Source organism: Sciurus carolinensis, chromosome 11 (genome assembly GCF_902686445.1).
Source record: "Sciurus carolinensis chromosome 11, mSciCar1.2, whole genome shotgun sequence".
Lineage (NCBI taxonomy): Eukaryota > Metazoa > Chordata > Mammalia > Rodentia > Sciuridae > Sciurus > Sciurus carolinensis.
This window is the reverse complement of record NC_062223.1, coordinates 23,803,162-23,825,628: the sequence shown is the minus strand read 5'-3', so window position 1 is coordinate 23,825,628 and position 22,467 is coordinate 23,803,162. Positions and strand designations below refer to the sequence as shown.

At 37.1% G+C, this 22,467-nt stretch overlaps 2 pseudogenes; one reads left to right on the top strand and one right to left on the bottom strand.

Annotated features, from left to right (window-relative positions):
• Nucleotides 1-577: 577 nt before the first annotated feature.
• Nucleotides 578-1,552, bottom strand: LOC124959214 (olfactory receptor 5D13-like; annotated as a pseudogene).
• Nucleotides 1,553-1,606: 54 nt separating this feature from the next.
• LOC124959213 (olfactory receptor 5D13-like) overlaps nt 1,607-22,467 on the top strand; it is a 27,461-nt pseudogene continuing 6,600 nt past the window's right edge.

The window sequence follows — 22,467 nt, the reverse complement described above, 5'->3', positions numbered from 1 at the left end:
AAAGATTATGGATGCCACAATCTCCAGGCAGAGCATGTAAAGGGAGTGGGAAGGTGCTTATGTGCCAATTAAGTAGTGTTGCTTGTGTTTTGTCTTCACTTTGTTGGAGGAAAACACAGAGAATCATTATTAAAAGTTCTTGTGTGTAAGGTTGCCACACTGGGAGAGAGAATGACAGAACACTGAAAATGCAGAAAGGAAATGAAGGGTGAGGAGGGGAAGAGAGTGAAGAGGAAGGGAAGGTTGAAATAAAAGATAAATACTTAAGTTATAAAATATAGACTGCAGACATCATAGAGGACCATGGTTTAGCCTACTACATTTTAGTTGAGGCAAAAGCAGGATTACCTTTCTCTTTTTTCCCTTCATTCATAAGTGATTGTTAAAGTATAATTTGATTTGACAGTCATATATATATATATATAGATATAGATATATATATATATATATATCAATCTCACAAATTCTCTAAACAATGTCATAGCATTATTTGAAGAGACAATTGAAAACAATGCAATGTTGAATGCACATTATTTTGAAGTTGGAAGAGAAACACATGTATGCGTGTTTTTAACTATCATGAGTGAGAAAGCACTTTTAAGTGCACTAACTTTCTCAAGGTCTCCTTGACATCTTTATTTCTTAGGCTGTAGATAAGGGGGTTTAGCATGGGGATGACCATGCTGTAAAACACTGTGGCAAATTTGACGAGGAGCAAGGAGCTTTTAGATTTGAGCACATAGTAGAGAAGGAGGATGACCCCATGGCAGAAGCAGATGGCAGTCAGGTGGGAGCCACAGGTGGAAAAGGCCTTTCTGAGGCCACCCTTAGAAGGGATCTTGATGACTGTAATGACTATGACGACATAGGAGGTAAGGATGATCAGCAGACTGCAAACCTCGTTGAACATACAGATGACTAAACACGCCAGCTGGCTGATGGAGGAATCCGAGCAGGATGCAGAGATGATGGCAGAGTACTCACAGCAAAAGTGATTGATGATTCCAGAGCCACAGTAAGATAGTGCCAGGAGAAAATACGTGAGCGTGGAGGAACAGATTCTGCCCCATATGTAACTTCCAGCCACCAGGAGAGCACACAGCCTTTGCAACATAGCAACTGTGTAGAGCAGGGGGTCACAAATAGCCACAAACCGGTCATAGGCCATCACTGCCAAAATAAATATTTGCGTAATGACACACATTCAGCCAAAGAAAAACTGTGCTATGCATCTTTTGAAGGACATGCTTCTGTCCTCCACAATCAAGAGGTCTAAAAGTTTGGGTGCAATTGTGGTGGTATAGCAAAAATCAACAAAGGATAAATGGCTGAGGAAAAGGTACATTGGAGTGTGGAGTTTGGGGTTGATCCTGATAATCAATATCATGCCAAGGTTTTCCAGTACAGAAATTGTATAGATGGTCAAGAACACCAGGAACAGGGGCACCTGGAGTTTCAGATATTCTGAGAAGCCCAAGAAGACAAAGGTGAAGACTGCACTCTGGTTCCCCTCCTGCATCTGGCTCTTGTTGGAGGAAATCTGAGAGTTCATCCTGAGCAGTGAAAGAGCAGAGAGACTGGTGTCAAGAAAGGAAAGCAGAGGAGCATGTCTCAGGACATCGCAGAGCTGAGGTGGCTAAGCACACCTGCCAGTGGGGATCCTCGCATTGGATTTCGCCAGATATTCCTTGTTTTTAATCCAGTCAGGGAAGAGGGCAGATAAGCATTCCTGCAGCTTCATTGGTACTGAGCTGTTCTCTATGGATATTTTAGTTTTACTATTCCTAGAAACATCCTGTAATCAAAGTTGCTTAGAATCTCCTTTGGTCATCAGAAACTGATCCCTGTTCTCTAATAACATTAACACATGTTTCTCAGTGCTGTTGTTACCCTTTGGCCATCTGAAAAAGCTCTAGTATCTAAACAATTTCACCTCTGAGGAAAAATGTTAGGCAGTCTTTTAATTTTCAGAAAATTATCATCTTGTTTATGATGGTGTAGTACTTCATTTCACTCCATATGTCTATTTATCTGTATTTCTGCCAGTCTCTCACTCTATGTAAAATATATACATTTTATTATATATCATATATTTATTGAATATATATTTATTATATATTTTTAAAATGAAAATACCTTATTTCCCAGAAATTCAGACCAATAAAATGTGCATTAACAAAAACCATAGAAATTATATAATCTCTTATATACAGAGAAATTGTATGCATAAACTACATATAAAACATTGTATACGTGAGGCACTGGGTTCAATCTGCAATACCAAATAAAAATAAATAAAAGTACTGTGTTAATCTACAACTAAAAATGGTTTTTAAAATTCCAATTAACAAAAAGCAACTTTTGATGTTGGATATGAAATACTATTATATAAGCACATGTAATAAGGATTGAAGACTGTACCAGAGTTTGGGTTCACAAGCAGAAATAATTCTAAAATTTTTCACATGAAAGCTGGAGCAATATTTAGTCTGAACTGTAAAAAGCAACTTCCATGGACTTTTCTCAGTTATACAAAATCATGACGTTCTAGATATTTTACCATGACTAATTCACCCTACAAACAGTGCACCCATATCAAGGGCATGGAGTCATTGGGTTGGCTCATTTTCAAATTACTGTATTGCTCATGTGGTTGAACAAATAGTTCTTTTCAAATACAGAAATGATTTGCTTTGTTTGGGGAATCCTTGCAGATTTGGAAGGCTGAGATATAAATCACTATTTCTATCAGAAATCCCAGAAATGTAGACCAATCTATGAGATCAACACATGATGTAGAACTTGAGTTCCATTTTTATGGGTGTGATATAATTAAGCAAGTCAAGCAGTTGAAGTCTGTGGAACAAGATCGGGAACCACTCCAAGGTAGGTGGAAACACAATGATCCTTCTGTGTTAACATCGTCAGTAATATTTTCCTTTTGTTTCTTAAAGTTCACATCGACAGAGTTCGATTTGGGCTTCGTTCTGTCCATTGGGATGTTTTAGAAAAGGCCCACCCCTGCACATGGTAAGTCCCCACGTATCTAATTCCAAGAGTGAGTATTTATTGCTGTCACCTTTTCCTGGCTAAGGGGGCCTAGAATTCTCAGGGGCTCCTCACAAGTCCATGTCTCCAAACTCTTTCACACTAACTGTCTGGATTTCCTTTAAACTCTTAATATTGTACTGTGCTTTCACCTTTTGGAATAACAAAGCAACTCTCAAAACTAAAGATATTCTTCCTCAATAAAGCACACTTGAAATCAACTGCCTGTTTCTTGAATTGTCTGTAAATGGACAAATCCAGCACATATGCACCACTTTCATAAGATTTCAGAGCTGAACATTTATAACCACTGTGTATAAAGCACTGTCTGAATCTCCAACTATACCTGAACTATGTCCCCTTTTTTTCTTCAAGTATGCTTCCTTTTAGTTGGTTATATAATCTTGACATCCTTCTGACAGATTACCAGTATTTCAAATATTGGTAATGATTTTGTTGATTAGTCAAACCTTGTTTAATAGGTCATTTACCAGATCTTCTTGAAAATATGTACACCTTTGTAAAAATCTTAGACTTCAGATCAGATCCCCCTACTTGGAAATTCTGCCTCAGCAGTCTATGTGCATCTGGCTCTGAGAAGCTGTTCATGTTCTCTGCACTTCTTCTCCTTATCTATACAAACATAGAATCTACAAGCATTAGATTATCCTTATTATTATTACTACTACTACTGTCACTGCCTCATTTACATAATAAAATGATATATATGGGATATCATAAATTAGAAAATGAAGTTAAAACATCCAAGGTGTATTTTACATTGTAGAGACTGTCCCCAGGACTCAGTTTCTTTTTTCTAATCTTTGTAAAGTTGTCTTTTTAAATTTACTCATAATTTTTAATGAATGAAGAAAAATTCTATAATATAGAGCCAGATATCATTTCAGAAATCAGTGTACACCTATAGGGAACAAGAAGTAGAAAATTTTTGGCAGAAGTTTTTGTAAAAGCAGTACTCTTTGTTGATTTCATTCTGAGTGCTCCTTTAGTCTTATTTACAAATTTAATCCAGGATCTCCAACCTTCAAAAATAGTTTCTTATTCAATTAATAGAAATAATGTTACAAAGAACAGAAAAAAATAAACTAAGTTCTGGGGACATTCCCTAAATGTGGAATAGTCCTGGATGTTTTCACATCATTTTCTAATTTTAAAGGACCCATATACATTATGATATCATATAAACATATTTATGACAATAATATTAATAATAATTTAATGCCTATGGGACTATTTTATTTGCATACTTAAGGAGAAGAGTTCAGAGAGTTAATAACTCCCAGAGTCACATATGAAAAGGCAGCTGAGTCAGAATTTCCACCTAGGTTGACCTAGTACAAAGCCTAACCATTATCTTCTCTTTTATTCCCCCCTCCCTCTCTTTCTCAGGTTCCCTCTAGCTCCCTTTTCATCTTGGCTTCAGGCTAAGAAAAACAACTTAGAGCCAAATGAAAGACCTCAAAAATGTGCTCTCAAGGTAATGCCTAGCTCACATATAATCACCTAGATAAGGGATCCTCAGAGGATCTGTCTACTCCCACCCTGTAGGATTAAATTTCAATTTTACATTACTATGGTGCTCAAACACTTATACATTTACAAAACAATCTTTTCACAAACACCTGTAATCTAAGAACTTCTGTGTGATGACCTATAATCTCTACAGTAGCTTCACACCCATAGGCCTCTGCAGTTTCTTCTTTTTACCCAACATTTCAATCCCTCCTGCATGCACTTTTTTTATGATTCAATACCTTCATCAAAATATCTCTTCCAAATAGGATGACAAATTTTCCCTCAAATCCTAAGAACCATCACCTCCTAATGTCAGATTACAGGGTACACTCTTCCAGAAAACTTCCATGATAAATAGGAATTTCATAGTTAAACTGTTCAGATTTGCTTCTACCCACATGGCTTCAAAGTAAAAAATTATACACAAAGCACATTATTTTTCTCTTCAGTGTTATAATCTCTTTAAAATCTCCCTCTTAAACATTTTTAAAAATTGGGAATGGGTAATTAGCATTATATTAATATGTGTCAGAGTTATTAAACATTATTAAAGAACACAAAGTTTAAGACAAGATCACGCCTAAGTCTTAAAGATGTAGGAAAGAGAGTTCAATACTTTGTATTATTATTTTCAGTTGAAGGAGATAGATACAACTGTCACTAGGCTAAAAAGGTGTTCCAATGACCAAAAAAAATTTATATTTTAATTTATAGAATTTCCCCATGAAAATCATAATATAACACATAGACTAAATAATTCAATAGAATCCAGACTTATTTATTGAAGTCTTCTTTTATTTAACAAATTGCTAAAAATTATTTCTCAAAAAAGTAGCTATTTTACAAATTGATATAGTTTATAATTAGGCAATGAGAATTTAATTCAAAATATTTACCATGGAAGGTACCAAGAATATAAAAAATCTCTTATGATAAACAAACCTGGACATCATAGAGTCTCTATGTGGGTGAGTCAGACTCAGAAGTCAAATTCAGGGCTCATGTTAAGTATTTTAAGAGGAACTGCCTGACCTTGGGGAATCATACCCTAGAGAATCTTAACCAGGTGTTTGCCATGAGTATAAACAAGACAATTTGGAGAAAATTCCTTATTACTAATTTAAACTATAATTAATTTAAATCACTAAATCAGATGGGAAAATACTAAATCCATATTTTAGAAAATGTGTTATTCTTTATTGAAAATATGAGCCTTTGGAATTCACAAAAAAGAAAATCACATCCTGCTTTAGTACATACAAATTTTGTTGGTTTTCAGGGGCTTGCATTTGTTTTTGTTTCCTAAATATCAGTAATATCTGCATATTGATCTAATTTGTACTCCTTTGACATTTTCCCCCAGTGATTTTCTAATCTATTCAAACTCACATTGCATATGCATTTTCAATGAGGTTGCTGATAAATGTTTTGAATAAATAATTTTTTGTTTTGGCAAAAAAATTATCAGTCAATTTATATATATCATTAAACATTTATGTTAATGTTAGCATATTTGGGGAACTCTACCAAATAAATGTTAATGAATGGGCCAGAATATGTAGACAATGATTATCTTGAATTCTGCAGAGAATATCTTCTTGATTTCAAAGAAATTCATGATATTATATAATATTTAAAACAGTAGAAAAAATATATTTGTCTAAGTCAGAATTCAAACTTGCTCTTTGTCAAAGGCTATTAGTAATGAGAAAAGTAAACCACAATGTGAAAATATTTCATGGTACACAGCTGAGAAAGGAGTAATTTTCACAATGTACATGAAATTTTTCAGATAAATAAATCACAAATAATTCAAAATGTTGGCAAAGCATCCTACATAGGTATTCAGAAGAAATAGAGCAATAAGCACATTTGATGTGCCTTATCTCAATAAGCATAAATATTCAAATTAAAGCCACAGTGAAATATCTACAACAAATGGATAAAAATAATGACTAATAATACGGAGTGCTGATGAGGAAGAAGATGACAACTCTTTAACTTTCAAACATTACTATTAAAACTGTAAATTGATAGGACCAATTTAAAATATTGAGATCTAAAAACATGTGCAATTTCATTACAATGAGCATATTTATGTGCAGCACAACAGAATATATTTTCTAATTTGGAGCATGCCAGATGTCCTTCATTCTATATGGAGTTACAAAAATATATGAAATATTCACTTGTTGAAATATTAGATAGGAACAAAAATTTTAAAATACTAAGTTCATGCAACAAAATGAATGATTTGTAAAGTCATATTGATAATTTATAAAAGTTGGATACATGGATTCCATACTACATGACTTCCCATAATGTTTGAAAATTTATAATATTAATTTGAGTTTTTAAAAAGTAGTTAATACCAATAGAAAAAAACAGTTCATCTTTATGATAAAAGTAATATTTTCGCTGTTGCTGGGAGTCAGGAGAAATGGCAAGTGATTAGCTTTACTTTGCTGGTAATATTCCACCTCTTCACTTACATGAGGGCTCAATGGGCATATAAACATTATTTTATAATAGATTTTTAAATTTTATTGACAATATCTGAGAGTCAATTACTACATTTTTTCAAAAAGAGAACTTTTCACTATAAATGAAAAGTTCACTAGAAAACTATAAGATAATTCTAAGGAGCACAGGGGAATAAATAGACATTATATTTTCAAGGAACATAATAGTTAATCTCTCATTAATAACTTTTTGTAAATAAAATAACCATATTAATGTTGCATTATTAATGTCCAAATTGATTACAATGATGAATAAGAGAGAATGGAAATTAGTAATTCGATCTATTTTGGAGACATAGAAATGTAATTTACAGATGTTCAAGGAAGAAAAGGGAACATAATTAACATTGACTCCTTTGTTTAAGCAACTGAGTGAATATATAAGGCAATTTACCATTAAAGACATACTTAAGATATGAGTTTATTGTGAGAATGTATGATCAAAGATACAGTTTCTTAACTACGGTGTCATGTCCCTTAAAATAGAGTACAAGTATTGATAGAAGTAAGTGCAAATTTTTGTTGCTATCAACATTAGCTCAGTACTTTTCATTGAACTGTAATATATTGCATTGATTCTTAGAAAATGGGTGATACATATAAACAGTAGTTCATATTTTCAAGACCTACTTGCTAAAGTCAGTCAACATTTCTCATAAATAACCAAAGGTACTCATTGCACTTAAAGCATTAACGTGAAACCAAAAGTTACGCTTTACAGAACTTTCTGAGTCATCACAGTGGGTTCCGAAGACTTCAGTATGAAACTGATACAGGCAGCTTTCATTTTTGTTTTCACCACTTACATTTAAAGGACAAGGTAAAGGCTGGCTATAGCACAAGAAGTGAGTTCTAAATACGGATTTCTAACTCCTCATTCTGAATTCTGTAGTGTCCAGTGGGGAAGTTTACAAACATATAATCTTCTGAAATTCTTCAGAAGAAATATACAAAAGAAGCATGAAACAAGAAAATTAAAAACCACTCTGAACGTTTAGGAAGATTTTAATGGATGAATGTAAACATAACCATATATTCAGTTGAAACTTAAGTACCATGAGACACATTTTTTTAAATTGTTCATGGTTAAGATATGCAAAAACATATATTTATCTGAATTTTATGTGGAGAGAATGCAGTTTGGCGTGGATTAGCCTCCTGACTGTCTCTTTCACATCTAATTTGTCAGCTTAGGAACCAACTTGCTCAATAAGACTCCGGAGTCTTATTAAGATGTAAAATCAAAAATCTATATCTGCTTAGAATCCTGGACTGTTACTTCCCTTTCCACCAATCTTATTTTTTTCTCTAAAGTTAGCTTATTTTTTAATTTTTTCTAATTAGTTATACATGACAGTAGAATGCATTTTGACACAGCATACATAAATGGAGTATAACTTTTCATTCTTCTGGTTTTACATGATGTAGAATCACACTGCTCATGTAATCAAATATGTACATAGGGTAATAATGTCCAATTTATTCTACTATCCTTCACTCCCTTCACTCCCCTCTGCCTAATGCAAAGTACTTCTATTTTTCCCTAGGTTCCCCCACTGAGAATTAGCATCCACATATCAGAGAAAACATTCAGGTTTGGTTTTTTTTTGGGGGGGGGAGGGGGGATTGGCTTATTTCACTTAGTATAATATTTTCCAGCTCCACCATTTACCTGCAGATGCCATGATTTCATTCTTCTTTAAAACTGAGTAATACTCCATTGTGTATATATATACCACAATTTCTTTATCCATTCATCTGTTGAAGGGCACCTAGGTTGGTTCTATATTTTAGCTATTGTGAATTGAGCTGCTATAAACATTGATATGACTGATTTTAAGTCCTTTGGGTATAAACTGAGAAATGGGATATGTGAGTAAAATGTTTGTTCCATTCCAAGTTTTCTGAGATATCTCCATACTGCTTTCCATAATGGCTGCACCAATTTGCAGTCCCAGGAGCAATGTATGAGTGTAACCTTTCCCCCACATCCTTCGCAACATTTGTTACTTATATTCCTGAAAATTGCCATTCTGACTGGAGTAAGAAGAAATATTAGAGTAGTTTTGATTTGCATTTCTCTAATTGTTAGAGATGTTTCTTAAGCCACCACATTATTATTTCCTTTGAGATAATTTGTTTCTGTATTGTCAGAAATGGAATAATAAGTTTTTTCAGCCCTCATACTTTTTTCCTTTTCTTTTAGAGACCATTCCAGTTTTCTACAGTTCATTATGATTTGAGCAATTAATTACTTAAGCAATTTTTGACTTTTCTTACATCCCAACTATATTGTCCACAGTGGGTCAACACTATGATTTTAGTATGCTACCATAGGGAGGCATGGGAACATGGAAGGGTTTAGGAGCACATAAAGATATTCCTTCCCTAGCCACCTCACTATCAATTTGAGGAGGTCTGGAGTGTGTAATGATTTATTTACAAATAAACAGGTATATTAAAATGCACAGAACACATTCATAGCTAGAATAACATTGTGTGATGATCCTGTGAAAGTCATGGCGTTCCTTAGAAGTCATTAACTTAGGTACCTGCAGGACTACTGGGATCGTCTCATGCACGCTCCTGTTTAGGGCATCACAAAACAAAACACAGCCTTAGAAATACACATGTGAACACCTTCTAGATGTCCATTCATATTCCCTTTTGAATTCCAGGGCCCATGGCCTCTTCTCCCAGTGCTTAGAAAATCTTAACGTTGCTCCCTCACCTCTGCCTGGTGCTTTTTGGTTTTGCTGATCTTTTCAGAAGCTCAGGTTGGGGTTCTTGTAAAATCAGGCAGGGCTAATAAAAAATGAGGAAATATCAAGCTGTCCCTCATTCTACACTCCTACTGTTGCCAGCAGGCATTTTGACAGAACATACTTTTCTATCTAATAAAAACTACCATCCCACTAACCCTTGAATACAATCATTGAATTTTTTTGTTTATCTTTTAATTTTTTACAGACTGCATTTTGATTCATGGTACATAAATGGGGTACATCATTTCGTTGCTATGTTTGTACACGATATATATTCATACCATTCGTATAATTATACATGTACATAGGGTAATGATGTCTGTCTCATTCCACCATTTTTCGTACCTCCTCCCTCTTGTTTTCTTCTACACAATCATTGCATTTTTAACTCCACTTTCTTCCAAAGTGCATGAGTAGAAGTTATGGATTTTGACACAATTTCTTTCATACATCAACAACCAACAATTCTGTTAATTTTTATGGGGTGTTTAAAATTGCATTCTATGAAAATATTTATTTCTTCTAATCTACTGAATTGACTTCATCTCTCCACTCATGATTTCAACTAGATCTTGTTTTGTGACATATTTCCTACATTTCTTTTCAAAGAAAACTTCTCTAGTTATCAAATATTACTTTGCACATATATTATCAGAATATTTATGAAAAGCATAGCAGTTTTACTATTTTAAATGTGCATTCATGTGTGTTCTCTATTTTACTAAACTTAAAAAATGTAATGAGAAAAACACTTACTTTTAACACTTCATTTAAATCCTCTAGCATGACCTAGCAATTGAGAACAAAGTTTCAAACTCAGTAAAATTATCCTAGAAATCATGAAAATAGAAGTTAGCACCTTGAATATGCACCATTCGCTGACCTAAGTGGACATTACTCTCCCTGACTCCCATAGGTTTTTGTGTTGATTTTGTTGTTTTTCCTCTCAGAGCAATCTCTGGATTTCAACACACCTCATAGAAAAAGGAAAAGATGCCCAAGATTAAAACTCTCACTAAAATACAGATTCTCCCTATACACATTTTTAATTGCTGGCTTCCTTGCTATTATGAACAAGCTGCATGCACATTCTCCCTCGTGAATAAAATGTTCTTATACATTTTCATATCCCTTTAAAGACAGTGACTATTTCAGAATACAATTCAATAAGGGAGGGAACTAACACAATTTTTCAAGTGTTACAAGTTCTTGGTGGGAGCACAGTGGTGCTCCGAAGAACTGACAGATCTTGATCATATATTTTATGACCATGTAGTTTGTTCACATCTAGCTGCTTAACTCAGGGGACACAGACCCTGGAGAATCCTGACTGTTGGAAAAATCTAAAAACACAATTAGAAAATATATGTTATCTGTTACTTGGAATATAATTCCTTCTAAATCAGTACTACGTTGATTGACCTGTCTTAAAAATATCTGACTACTATATGGTGGTTACACAAAATCACAAAAACATTAATGTAAGAGCCTTGAAATAACCCTAATATAATTATATACTGCTAGCATTTTTAGTCTTTTCTGAATTTGTTTGCATGTGTGTAGATGTATTTAAGCAGACATCTACTCCACATTGTACTATATGTTCTTTTGTATTCAAGTAAATTATAGTGTAGTATTGTATCCTAAATTGAGGAAGACATTAGAAGATGGGAATACCTCCCATATTCTTGGATAGGCAGAACTAATATTGTCAAAATGGCCATTCTACCAAAAGCACTTTACATAGTCCATGAAATTTCCATCAAAATTCATGATGTTCTTTACTGAAGTGGAAAAAACACTCATGAAATTCATCTAGAAAAAGAAGAGGCCCAGAATAGCCAAAGAAATCCTTAACAAAAATAAATAAACAAAATGAAGCAGGAGGCATCTCAATACCAGACCTAATATAATATACAGCTATAATAATAAAAACAGCAGCAGTGTATTGGCACCAAAACAGAGAAGAAGACCAAGGGAACAGAATAGAAGACACAAAGACAAAAACATAGAAATACAGCTACCTTGTAATAGGCAAAGTAGTCAACAACATACTTTGGAGAAAAGATAGCCTACTCAACAAATGGTATAAGAAAAACTGGAAATCCATGTATAGTAGAATGAAATTTTACCCCATCCTCACCCTACAAAAAAATCAAATCAGAGTGGATCAAGGATCCAGGTATTAGAACAAAAACTTTGCACAAATAGAAGAAAAGGTAGGCCCAACACTTCAACATATCAGAACAGGAACAGACTTCCTTAATAAGATTCTCAAAGCTCAAAAAGTAAAATAGATAATAAATGGAATGACATCAAACTAAAATGCTTCTTCACACCAAGAAAAACACTCAAGAATGTGGACAGAGAACCTACAGAATGGGAGAAAATCTTTGTTACCTGCGCCTCACATAGAGCATTAATTTTCATCATATATAAAGAACTAAAAAAACTTAACACCAAAGGAAAAACAAATAACTTAATCAGAGAATGGGCAATGGAATGAACAGGTACTTCCCAGAAGTAGAATTATGAATAGTCAGCAAATATATGAATAATGTTCAACATCTCTAGGAATAAGAGAAATGAATATTAAAACTACACCAAGATTTTGTCTCACATCAGAATGAGCAAATATCAAGAATACAAGTAACTATTGAAGTCAGAATTAAGAACAGGTAGTGTAGAAATAGGGAATTGGGTCAAATCGAGGAAATGGAGGCCATAAAGTCATCTGCCTCTGGAAGTTGGAGATTGCCCCTGGAAGAATGGAATGTCAAGGATCTCTGGAGGCCACTGATTACCAAATTTACCTGCATTTATCAAGGACTGCAAACAAGGGGCTGCTAATTGGTGCCCCCTGGGTCCTTATCTGCCTGAATCACCCTGGCCCTCCCCCTGTCCATGGTTTCTCACTTAATGGAAAACCAGGCCTAGTCATGTAGGCAGGAAGGAGAAATAAGGGGGGAGACAACTGGAGAACAAAAGAGACTTTAACCTATAAAAAATGTAGGGTGCACTCACTTCTTGGGACTTTAGAACATCAGCCATGGCCCCCTTCTTCCTGCCAGGAGAAGCCTGTATTATTACATTTAAATAAAACCTGCATAATATGCTTGCCTTGGCATGCTTCTCTAGTGTTCAATCTTCAACATTAGAAGGAGCAGAACTCATCACCAGTAAACAGAGGTATCAGATTTGGAGGTCCCACAGAGATTTATGCCAAGGTAAGTAAGCTTCTCTCTCCATGCACCCCACAACTGTTTGAGGTGCAACTTTCTGTATCTTTATTTTTGGAGGGCAAAATGGGCACCCGTTGGCTACTTAAATGCAGTTAGTGCAGCTGCCATTCTTAAGTCTTGGGTGAGAGGTTTCCAAGCCCAGGCAAGTTTCCAATCACCTGCTCTGTAGGCATGTTGGACTCTGCTGAAGCCATTTCCTACTTTTCTGTCCAGGCCCGGAGCACAATTGCCGCGAGTACACAATGTCCCTAGTCCTGATCTGCCCAGGATGCGTGGAGGTGGAGGAAGGGTTGGGGCAACTGCGGGCTTCCCTGGCCCGGGCTACTCTCAGGTGGACCCCAAAGGTTCCTTCTCTGGACTCCCCCTCCCGACGGCCCTGAGGGATATCCAGAGTGATCGGTAGATGAGTGACACTGAGGGAAAGTGCCAATTACCTTTGCCTCCATATGGGCTGTACAGCGCACAACACTCCTGCACATCCACTCCCTCCTAGATGCTCCCCTTCCCTTACTGGTCAGACATTAGGAATTCAAGCTGTAGGATTACGGCCTGGAATGATTAATATAAAAATGCCCAGGTTCCCTTTGTTCACATAGTTAGCCTTCACTAGTCTAGACACTAGAGTCTCCCCATTACTGTTCCTGTGCTTAAATGTGCTCACTGTGTTCTCTTTAAGCTGCAAGAGGAGGCATTTAAAAACTCCTCCTGTGAGACCCTCCAAGCAATGGGCGTTATATGCCTAACAACCAATAGATGTCCTCTCACCCTCCGGAGATTCCTTTAGTTTACAGGGCAAAAAGATAAGGCAAAAGGAACACTTTTTACTTGTCATCGTTTTTCATAATTAGGAGTTTAAAGTGGCAGGAGGAAAGCAGTAATGCCGTTAAGTCTGAATCCCCCCAGGGTCTCTACCACAGTGCAAACCAGGACCCTAGCCTGTTGCCGAAGAAGGCCAGAAATAATTTTGGCAAAGCCAGGTAGTGAGAGATGGTTTTTTTTGGGTCATAAGGAAGCTCAAAGTTAGGGAGACATCCCTAATACTTCTAACTCTGAAGGGAGATTTTCTGTCAACAGTATTGCCAGGTTCACCACTAGCCTGCATACTGCTAAATTACAAATGATCAAGAAAAGTGCTTTCATATGTTACCATGCTTGACATCAACAATCTCTACCATGAGAGAAGAAAGCTTTGAGGAATCCCCTACTAAGGGAGGAAAATCGAGGGGACCCTTCCAACTTAAGATGGACAAAAATAAATTTAAGGAGGCTTTTGTAGGATCCTAATAAATATGAGATGTTTCAAAACTTATGCCAGTGATACCGCCATATTACCAGTAACGAGTTCTGCTCCTTCTAATGTTGAAGATTGAACACTAGAGAAGCACGTCAAGGCAAGCATATTACGCAGGTATGCATATTAAAGATAATAATACAGACTTCTCCCAGCAGGAAGAAGGGGGCCATGGCTGATGTTCTAAAGTCCCAAGAAGTGAGTGCACCCTACATCTTTTATAGGTTAAAGTCTCTTTTGTTCTCCAGTTCTCTCCCCCCTTATTTCTCCTTCCTGCCTACATGACTAGGCCTGGTTTTCCATTAAGTGAGAAACCATGGGCAGGGGGAGGGCCAGGGTGATTCAGGCAGATAAGGGCCCAGGGGGCATTAATTAGCAGCTCCTTGCTTGCAGTCCTTGATAAAGGCAGGTAAATTTGGTAATCAATGGCCTCCAGAGATTCTTGACATTCCATTCTACCAGGGGCAGTCTCCAACTTCCAGAGGCAGATGGCTTCATGGCTTCATTTCCTTGAATTGACCAGATTCCCTATTTCTACACTAACTACCTGTCCTTAATTCTGGCTTCATTCCCCCCTTTAGATTTAGGAACTCCTAACTGCTGTAAGGAAAAGAAAGGGGGCACCGATCATTCTGGCTTCTTGGATACTGAAAGAGGGCAGTGAGGGGCAAGCAGTTTGGAGTTCCTTTTTTAAAAATTGGGTCAATCGAGGGGTCCAAGGTGGAAGTCTGGTTGGGGAAGAGCAGGTTGTAAAGTCGTCTGGGGGTGGGTGCTTCTATGATAGAAGAACAAAAAGACATGAGTACTGAAATGAGATTAGCATAAAGTAAATGTTGCAGCATCTGAAACATGCCACTGAGTATCATGAAAATGACAGAAGTCAATCTCTCACCAGGAGGTGGAAGAACTGAGAAATTGTTCCCATAACTAGGCCTAGCAAAGGCTGGAGAGGACAAGGCCTTCATTTGGGGAATTTAACATTGTCCAGGTTATCAGGATTGTGAACACAACATTTAATTCTTAATGTCATAGATGTCCCCATAAAATATAGTTAAGCTACTTAATGTCATCTGATTTTTGTAAAATATCTCTTTATTGGTATAACCTGTGTTTAGTAGAGATTTCTATACTTCTGTTACTTAGGGATAGATAATCATACGAGCAAACATAGATTAAGTCTACCTGTGTAGCTTAGGAAGGTCTGCAGGCCTTAAACTGACTAAAAACTTCTGACTCTGGCAGTTTCTCTTGATAGTTATCAGGCACATTTGCTGAATAATCTTTCTTTCATTTGTAGCTTCCAATCTTTATTCTAGTGGGCTAATACAAGTGTACATCTTAAGTTACATTTAACTATTATTTCTTTTAAATGCCCAAGAATGGCTATATTTTGGTTTTCATTGTTTTGCTGGGTGTCTAAGATCAAACTGGTCATATTGACCTGGTTCCTGTCTTGTTAGAGTCAGCTGAGTTCCCACAGGGGTCACTTGTAGAGAACTTAAGAGCAGCTTCTTAGCTCCACCAGTGCCATTGGTTAGGCCGGGTCTCCTTGATGAGGTGGCTTCCTTTGGAAGCATAAAGGGATGTCTCCTATCGCATCCCCTGCCCGCAGAGAAACACGAAACCGGATCAGGGCAAGTTCTTTATTTTCTGCAGTCTGCTTCTTCTGGCTGGCCAGCAGCGGCGGGCCGCTCTTGCAAGTGCCTTACATTACATACAACAACCAATCAGCTTATAGATCATGAGGGGAAAGCATGGACAGTAATGGAGCACAATAGTGTGGATATAGCAATCATGCAGTGTCCACGAGGACCCATGGCCAATCACATTAACTTCCTCAAAATACGCCACTTGTTGGCAGAGAGTATTAGTCTGCTGGAGGTACCTGGTTTTGTTCTCAGCACTTCCTTGGCACCTTGCCAGGCGCCATCTTGGCCACGCCGAAGGGCTGGGGGTCTGCAGTACCCCGACAGCTCCCCCTTTTTTATTTATTAAAAGAATGCTGGCTTGGGATCGTGCCTGTCTTAGGCGGAGTGGTCAACCATCGTCCTTACCCGTCATCGGATAACTGTAGAGCATGCTACAGCTCCTGTCTTAGGTCGGTACGCGGTTACCTCCTTCCTTACCCGTCGTTGACTACCGATCCAGCATGCTCAGCCAGACTTGAGGAGAGCTGCCAGCCTCTAAGGCCATCATGGCTTGATGGAAAATGATGCGATCTCTGGCATGAACTTGGCGTATATGCATGATAAAGCGTGTGAGGAAGATAATTGCAATAATCATTAGCACACACAATGCTCCCATTCCTGCCCATTGCTTTACAAAACTGAAGGAAGAAGATAACCAATTTTGCATTTCAGATATAGGGGCTACATTAACTCTAGTAGAATTAAGGCTAACAATTTGTGATCTAAGAATGGCAGTAAGATTATCAAATTTATAAGACCAATTGGCACGTAGCTGAGTAGATATGATTTTAGACAAATTTGCTGCATAACTAAGATTATGATAAGCTACAGGTGTAACGCACAGTCCCGGCAGATGATAAATACACCCCACGCTTAACAGTTCTTGTAAAAGGTCCATTTGTTCTTGAAGTAAGTCCACACGCTGGTTCACCAAAAGTAGTCCTGCTTTTAGGTGTTGATCCACTGTTTGTTGAGTAGACAGAGCAGTAGCTGTCTGCTGGACCACTTCATTAAGCTTAGTTGCTGACTGTACTGATGTTGTCAAGGCTACAGCTGCTGCGGCGGCTGCTGCTGCTGATGTAACTATGATGGTAATGACTGCTACGGTGATTCCAAAGTCCCTCTTATTTCTGGAAAGCAATACTGGCAATTCATCATCTGTAACAGAGACTGGGACTGGTAGGAAGGTAGGAACACACATTAAGTCTGCCAGCAGGAACTTAGAAGCATTTTAACATTGAGAGATAGCACAAATCTGTAGTACAATTGAGAGAAGCAGTTGTTTTGTTACATAGTTGAACTGTTCCTCCTAAGAGACTAAAAAGAGGTTGTAAGTTAGTTTATTCCGTGGAAACACACAAACTGAGCCGCAGCTCCAGTAAAGCACCGGGTTACCCTTATTACCCAGAGTTAAAAAAAAACCCCAAACAAAGAGACAAAGAGAAAGTTTATCTTTAGGGGACCTGAAGGTCTCCTCTATTCCCCCTTTTTGTTTATCATGGATAGAATCTTATATCCATTTGTCCATCCTGTCTCGGTTATCAGTTTGCTTAATCATTTGGTACTGTTGAGTAAGGACCATAGTTTGGATTGTTTAAAGGGAATAATACAGACTTCTCCCGGCAGGGAGAAAGCTGATATTTTGAAAGTCCCGAGAAGTGAGCGCACCCTACATCCCCTATAGGCAGGTAAATTTGGTAATCAATGGTCTCCGGAGATCCTTGACATTTGCAAAGGCAGATGGCTTCATGGCTTCATTTCCTCGAATTGACCCAATTCCCTATTTCTACACTAACTACCTGTCCTTAATTCTGGCTTCATTCTCCGCTTTAGCTATAGGAACTCCCAACTGCTTTAAGGAAAAGGGGGCGTCGGTCGTTCTGGCTGCTTCGAAGCTGAAAGGGGGCAGTGAGGGGCAAGCAGTTTGGAGTTCCTTTTTTAAAAATCGGGTCAATCGAGGGGTCCGAGGTAGAAGTCTGGTTGGGGAGGAGCAGGTTGTAAAGTCATCTGGGGGTGGGTGCTTCTATGATAGAAGAACAAAAAGACATGAGTACTGAAATGAAATTAGTACAAAGTAAATGTTGCAGCATCTGGAACATGCCACTGAATATCATGAAAATGACAGAAGTCAATCTTTCACCAGGAGGTGGAAGAACTGAGAAATTGTTCCCATAACTAGACCTAGCAAAGGCTGGAAAGGACAAGGCCTTTATTTGGGAACTTTAACATAGTCCAGGTTATCAGGAATGTAAACACAACATTTAACTCTTAATGTCATAGATATCCCAAAAAATATAGTTAAGCTACTTAAGTCATCTGATTGTGTAAAATATCCCTTTATTGGTATAACCTGTGTTTAGTAGAGAGCTCTATATTTCTGTTACTTAGGGCTAGGTAATCATATGAGCAAACATAGATTAAGTCTACCTGTGTAGCTTAGGAAGATCTGCAGGCCTTAAACTGACTAAAAACTTCTGACTCTGGCAGTTTTTCTTGATTGTTATCAGGCACATTTGCTGAAGAATCTTTTTTTTATTTGTAGCTTCCAGTCTTTATTCTAGTGGACTAACATAAGTGTACATCTTAAGTTACATTTAATTATTATTTCTTTTAAATGCCCAAGAATGGCTATATTTTGGTTTTTACTGTTTTGCTGGGTGTCTAGGATCAAGCTGGTCAAATTGACCTGGTTCCTGTCTTGTAAAGGAGTCAGCTGAATTCCCACAGGGGCCACTTGTAGAGAACTGAAGAGCAGCTTCTTAGCTCCTCCAGTACCATTGGTTAGGCAGGGTCTCCTTGATGAGGTGACTTCTTTAGGAAGCATTAAGGGATGTCTCCCTTTTTTTATGACCCTCCTCTGCAGCAGATGCACTGAGTGATTTTTCATCCTCTAGTCTCATAATTTTAATCTCTAAGTTTGATCTTAATCATCCAGCAAGCCAGTTTCACCAGTCATAAAGTGAGAGTACTGGACTTTAACTTTAATGTTCATAACTTTACAGTTATTTACCCTTTTATCTAACTGGAGTCTGTATTAGTTCTGGAAGTTACTACTATCTGTTCTATAGGTGATGGCTTATTATCATAAGTTACCTAGGTTGCGTGTTTTTGAAGCAGCTACTTCTGCAAAACATTAACAGGTAACAGTTTTACAAAATGAAATTAGCAAGAGTAAAAATATATTCTGCTTGTATAATAGCTATCTTGAATTTTGACTGAGAACCACATTATATTTCCTATTTGAGATCATAGTAATTTTACAACAAAAACCAATCTTTTGATTATAACTTTAAATAAGCTGAAGTCTGACTTATTTTGGAGTCACTCTAACATGCAGTAAGGTGGGAGGCAGAGCCTTATCTCAGGTAAGGCGTGACTCTTTATAGATCTTAAGTGTTCTAATTCTGATGTTGATCTTTGCTTTTTCCTTAAATATCATTAAGTAGTTTACATATACTGTTTCCTGAGTCTATACAAACTTTATAATTAACACAATTTAATATTGTATCTAAAACATGAATCAAAGAAAGGCTGAGAGAGCTTTTAACTTTCCTTTTGTGTGTCAAAGTGGCAAAATATTTTCATGTTTCACAAAATTAACCTTTAAACAAGTCAGGCTCTAATGTTTAGAAATACATTTACATTTGAAATTTTTTATCTCAATGTAAAGTATAACCAATTTTACATATATCCTATTGATAACAGGTCCTCTAATAGAATACTAAATGATAGAAATTAATCCCCAATGAAATTTACTCTTTATAAGCTTAAAATTACCATTACAGACAAGTTTATCTGGAGAATAGCAGCTTGATAAATTTCCTGCTTTAAAACTTGTATACCTGAAAAATATGAACACATTTAATATACAACTAGAAACCATTTCACAATTACCTTGACACCTTTTTTTCTTACCAAATTTAGTTTTTAAAGAAAAATTTAGACTCTGTAACACAGTACAATACTTTAACAGTTGTTTAACCATCCATATTGTATACACCCCAATTTTTAAGACTAATTGTTCTAAAGAATAAAACTTAAGAGACTTGTTGAAACTTGTCCTTTACTTACACACAGACTTTCTTACTCAGAAACATTTCCTTTTTCTTTTTATTTACCAACCTATGAAAACACCAAGAATGTTTAAGTATGATACCCCATGTAATTTAAGAAGTTAAAAGTACTTGATGTTATTTAACAATTAGCATTTTAACTTTGTAAATTAACTAGACGTCTCTACAAACACATTTGAGTAATCCCATACATGTTAACTCCAATTTATTTATTTTATAAAAACCAAGATATCAGACAAGTGTCCTGAACAGGATCCGTTGCCTCTTTCCTGCTGAAGAAAAGTCCTAGAAGCAATTGATATTAGACATTGTTTAACAATAACATTTCATTAGTTTGACCACCTGGAGACTTGTAAGTTATTTTCAAAGATATTTTACTTTATTAGTTTACCCAATTTAAATTGAACCTTTTTAAATCACGTGAATAAAAGTATTTGGATCCATTTTTAAATTTTAATTTTAAGAGCACTCAGTTTTGACAAAACATGACATTAGACAGCACGACATACAGATAACATAAAATTAAAGGCCTTGTAACTTTATAGGTAAATGTTCATTGCAATGAAACAGATGTTTAAAAACTTCAGTTGAATAAAAAATAGAACTGATCAAAAAGAAAAAAATCATTAACCTAGGTATGTAGGATCAAAATTATGAGCTCAAAAATACAGCATTAAAGAAAAACAAAACAAACAAAGAATCCTAGAAAATAAGTTAGTTAAGTTTAAAACGGACACCCTTTTTTTTTTTTTTTCTTTTCTTTAGGTTACCCCTCCTCCTTCCCGCTGAGACTGCTGTAATTTATAATCCATTGTAGGCTTTGACAAGGCCAGGCAGGGGGGAGGGAGGATCACCCAGGACTTTTTAACCCTTTTTTTACCTGGTTGAGAAATCAGATTAGGTTTGAATGCAGAAAATCATGAAACAATTATCTCCCAATACTTGTGGGGACTATGGCTACTATATTATGTTCCCACTCTTTTTGAAGACTGAGAACATGATCGTTCCTCTTTAATTTCTTCTAAGATCTGACTTCCTTCTTCTAAAGGCCCCTTTAAATCCCAAAAAGGGTTTTTTGATTTACCTTGCTGCATCAAACAAGATTATTAACAAGTGACCATATTGCCAGAGTTCCCATTGGCAAAGGCTCGCGTCTCTCCGCGTCACGCAGATCCTCTCCTATCTGTTCCCACTGAGGAAGATTTAATAATCCCTCGTCTAAAAACCATGGAGAGACTTTCTCTACAGTATCTAGGAACTTGAAGGCCGTGTTTGCCTTCAATGGTGTTCCGTGATTTTTTTAAAAGTTCTCTAAGAGGCCGCTGCATTCTAATCTTAGACAGATCCGTTCCCATGACTACGAGGTAGTTTACTAGTTTAAAACACACAAACAAAAGACAGGCGCGTGCACGCACACACGCTCACTCACACACGCACACAGTTTGGTACCACTTGAATCGTCCCTCCCACGGGGAACCTTTTATGATGAATCGTCCCTCCTCTGGGGAACCTCTTATGATGAATTGTCCCTCCGCTGGGGAACCTCCTGTGATGAATTGTCCCTCTGCTGGGGAACCTCCTGTAATGAATTGTCCCTCTGCTGGGGAACCTCCTGTAATGAATTGTCCCTCTGCTGGGGAACCTCCTGTAATGAATTGTCCCTCTGCTGGGGAACCTCCTGTAATGAATTGTCCCTCTGCTGGGGAACCTCCTGTAATGAATTGTCCCTCTGCTGGGGAACCTCCTGTAATGAATTGTCCCTCTGCTGGGGAACCTCCTGTAATGAATTGTCGCTGCTCCGCGAACCTCGAGACGTCTCACCTTTTGAACTCTCAAACTAATTTTTCTTGATTTGAAAACTTATGTGAACTTACCCTTATATTTTTTCTCGTTCCGGGTGTTTCGGCACCATCTATCGCGTCCCCTGCCCGCAGAGAAACACGAAACCGGATCAGGGCAAGTTCTTTATTTTCTGCAGTCTGCTTCTTCTGGCTGGCCAGCAGCGGCGGGCCGCTCTTGCAAGTGCCTTACATTACATACAACAACCAATCAGCTTATAGATCACGAGGGGAAAGCATGGACAGTAATAGAGCACAATAGTGTGGATATAGCAATCATGCAGTGTCCATGAGGACCCATGGCCAATCACATTAACTTCCTCAAAATACGCCACTTGTTGGCAGAGAGTATTAGTCTGCTGGAGGTACCTGGTTTTGTTCTCAGCACTTCCTTGGCACCTTGCCAGGCGCCATCTTGGCCACGCCGAAGGGCTGGGGGTCTGCAGTACCCCGACATCAGTGTT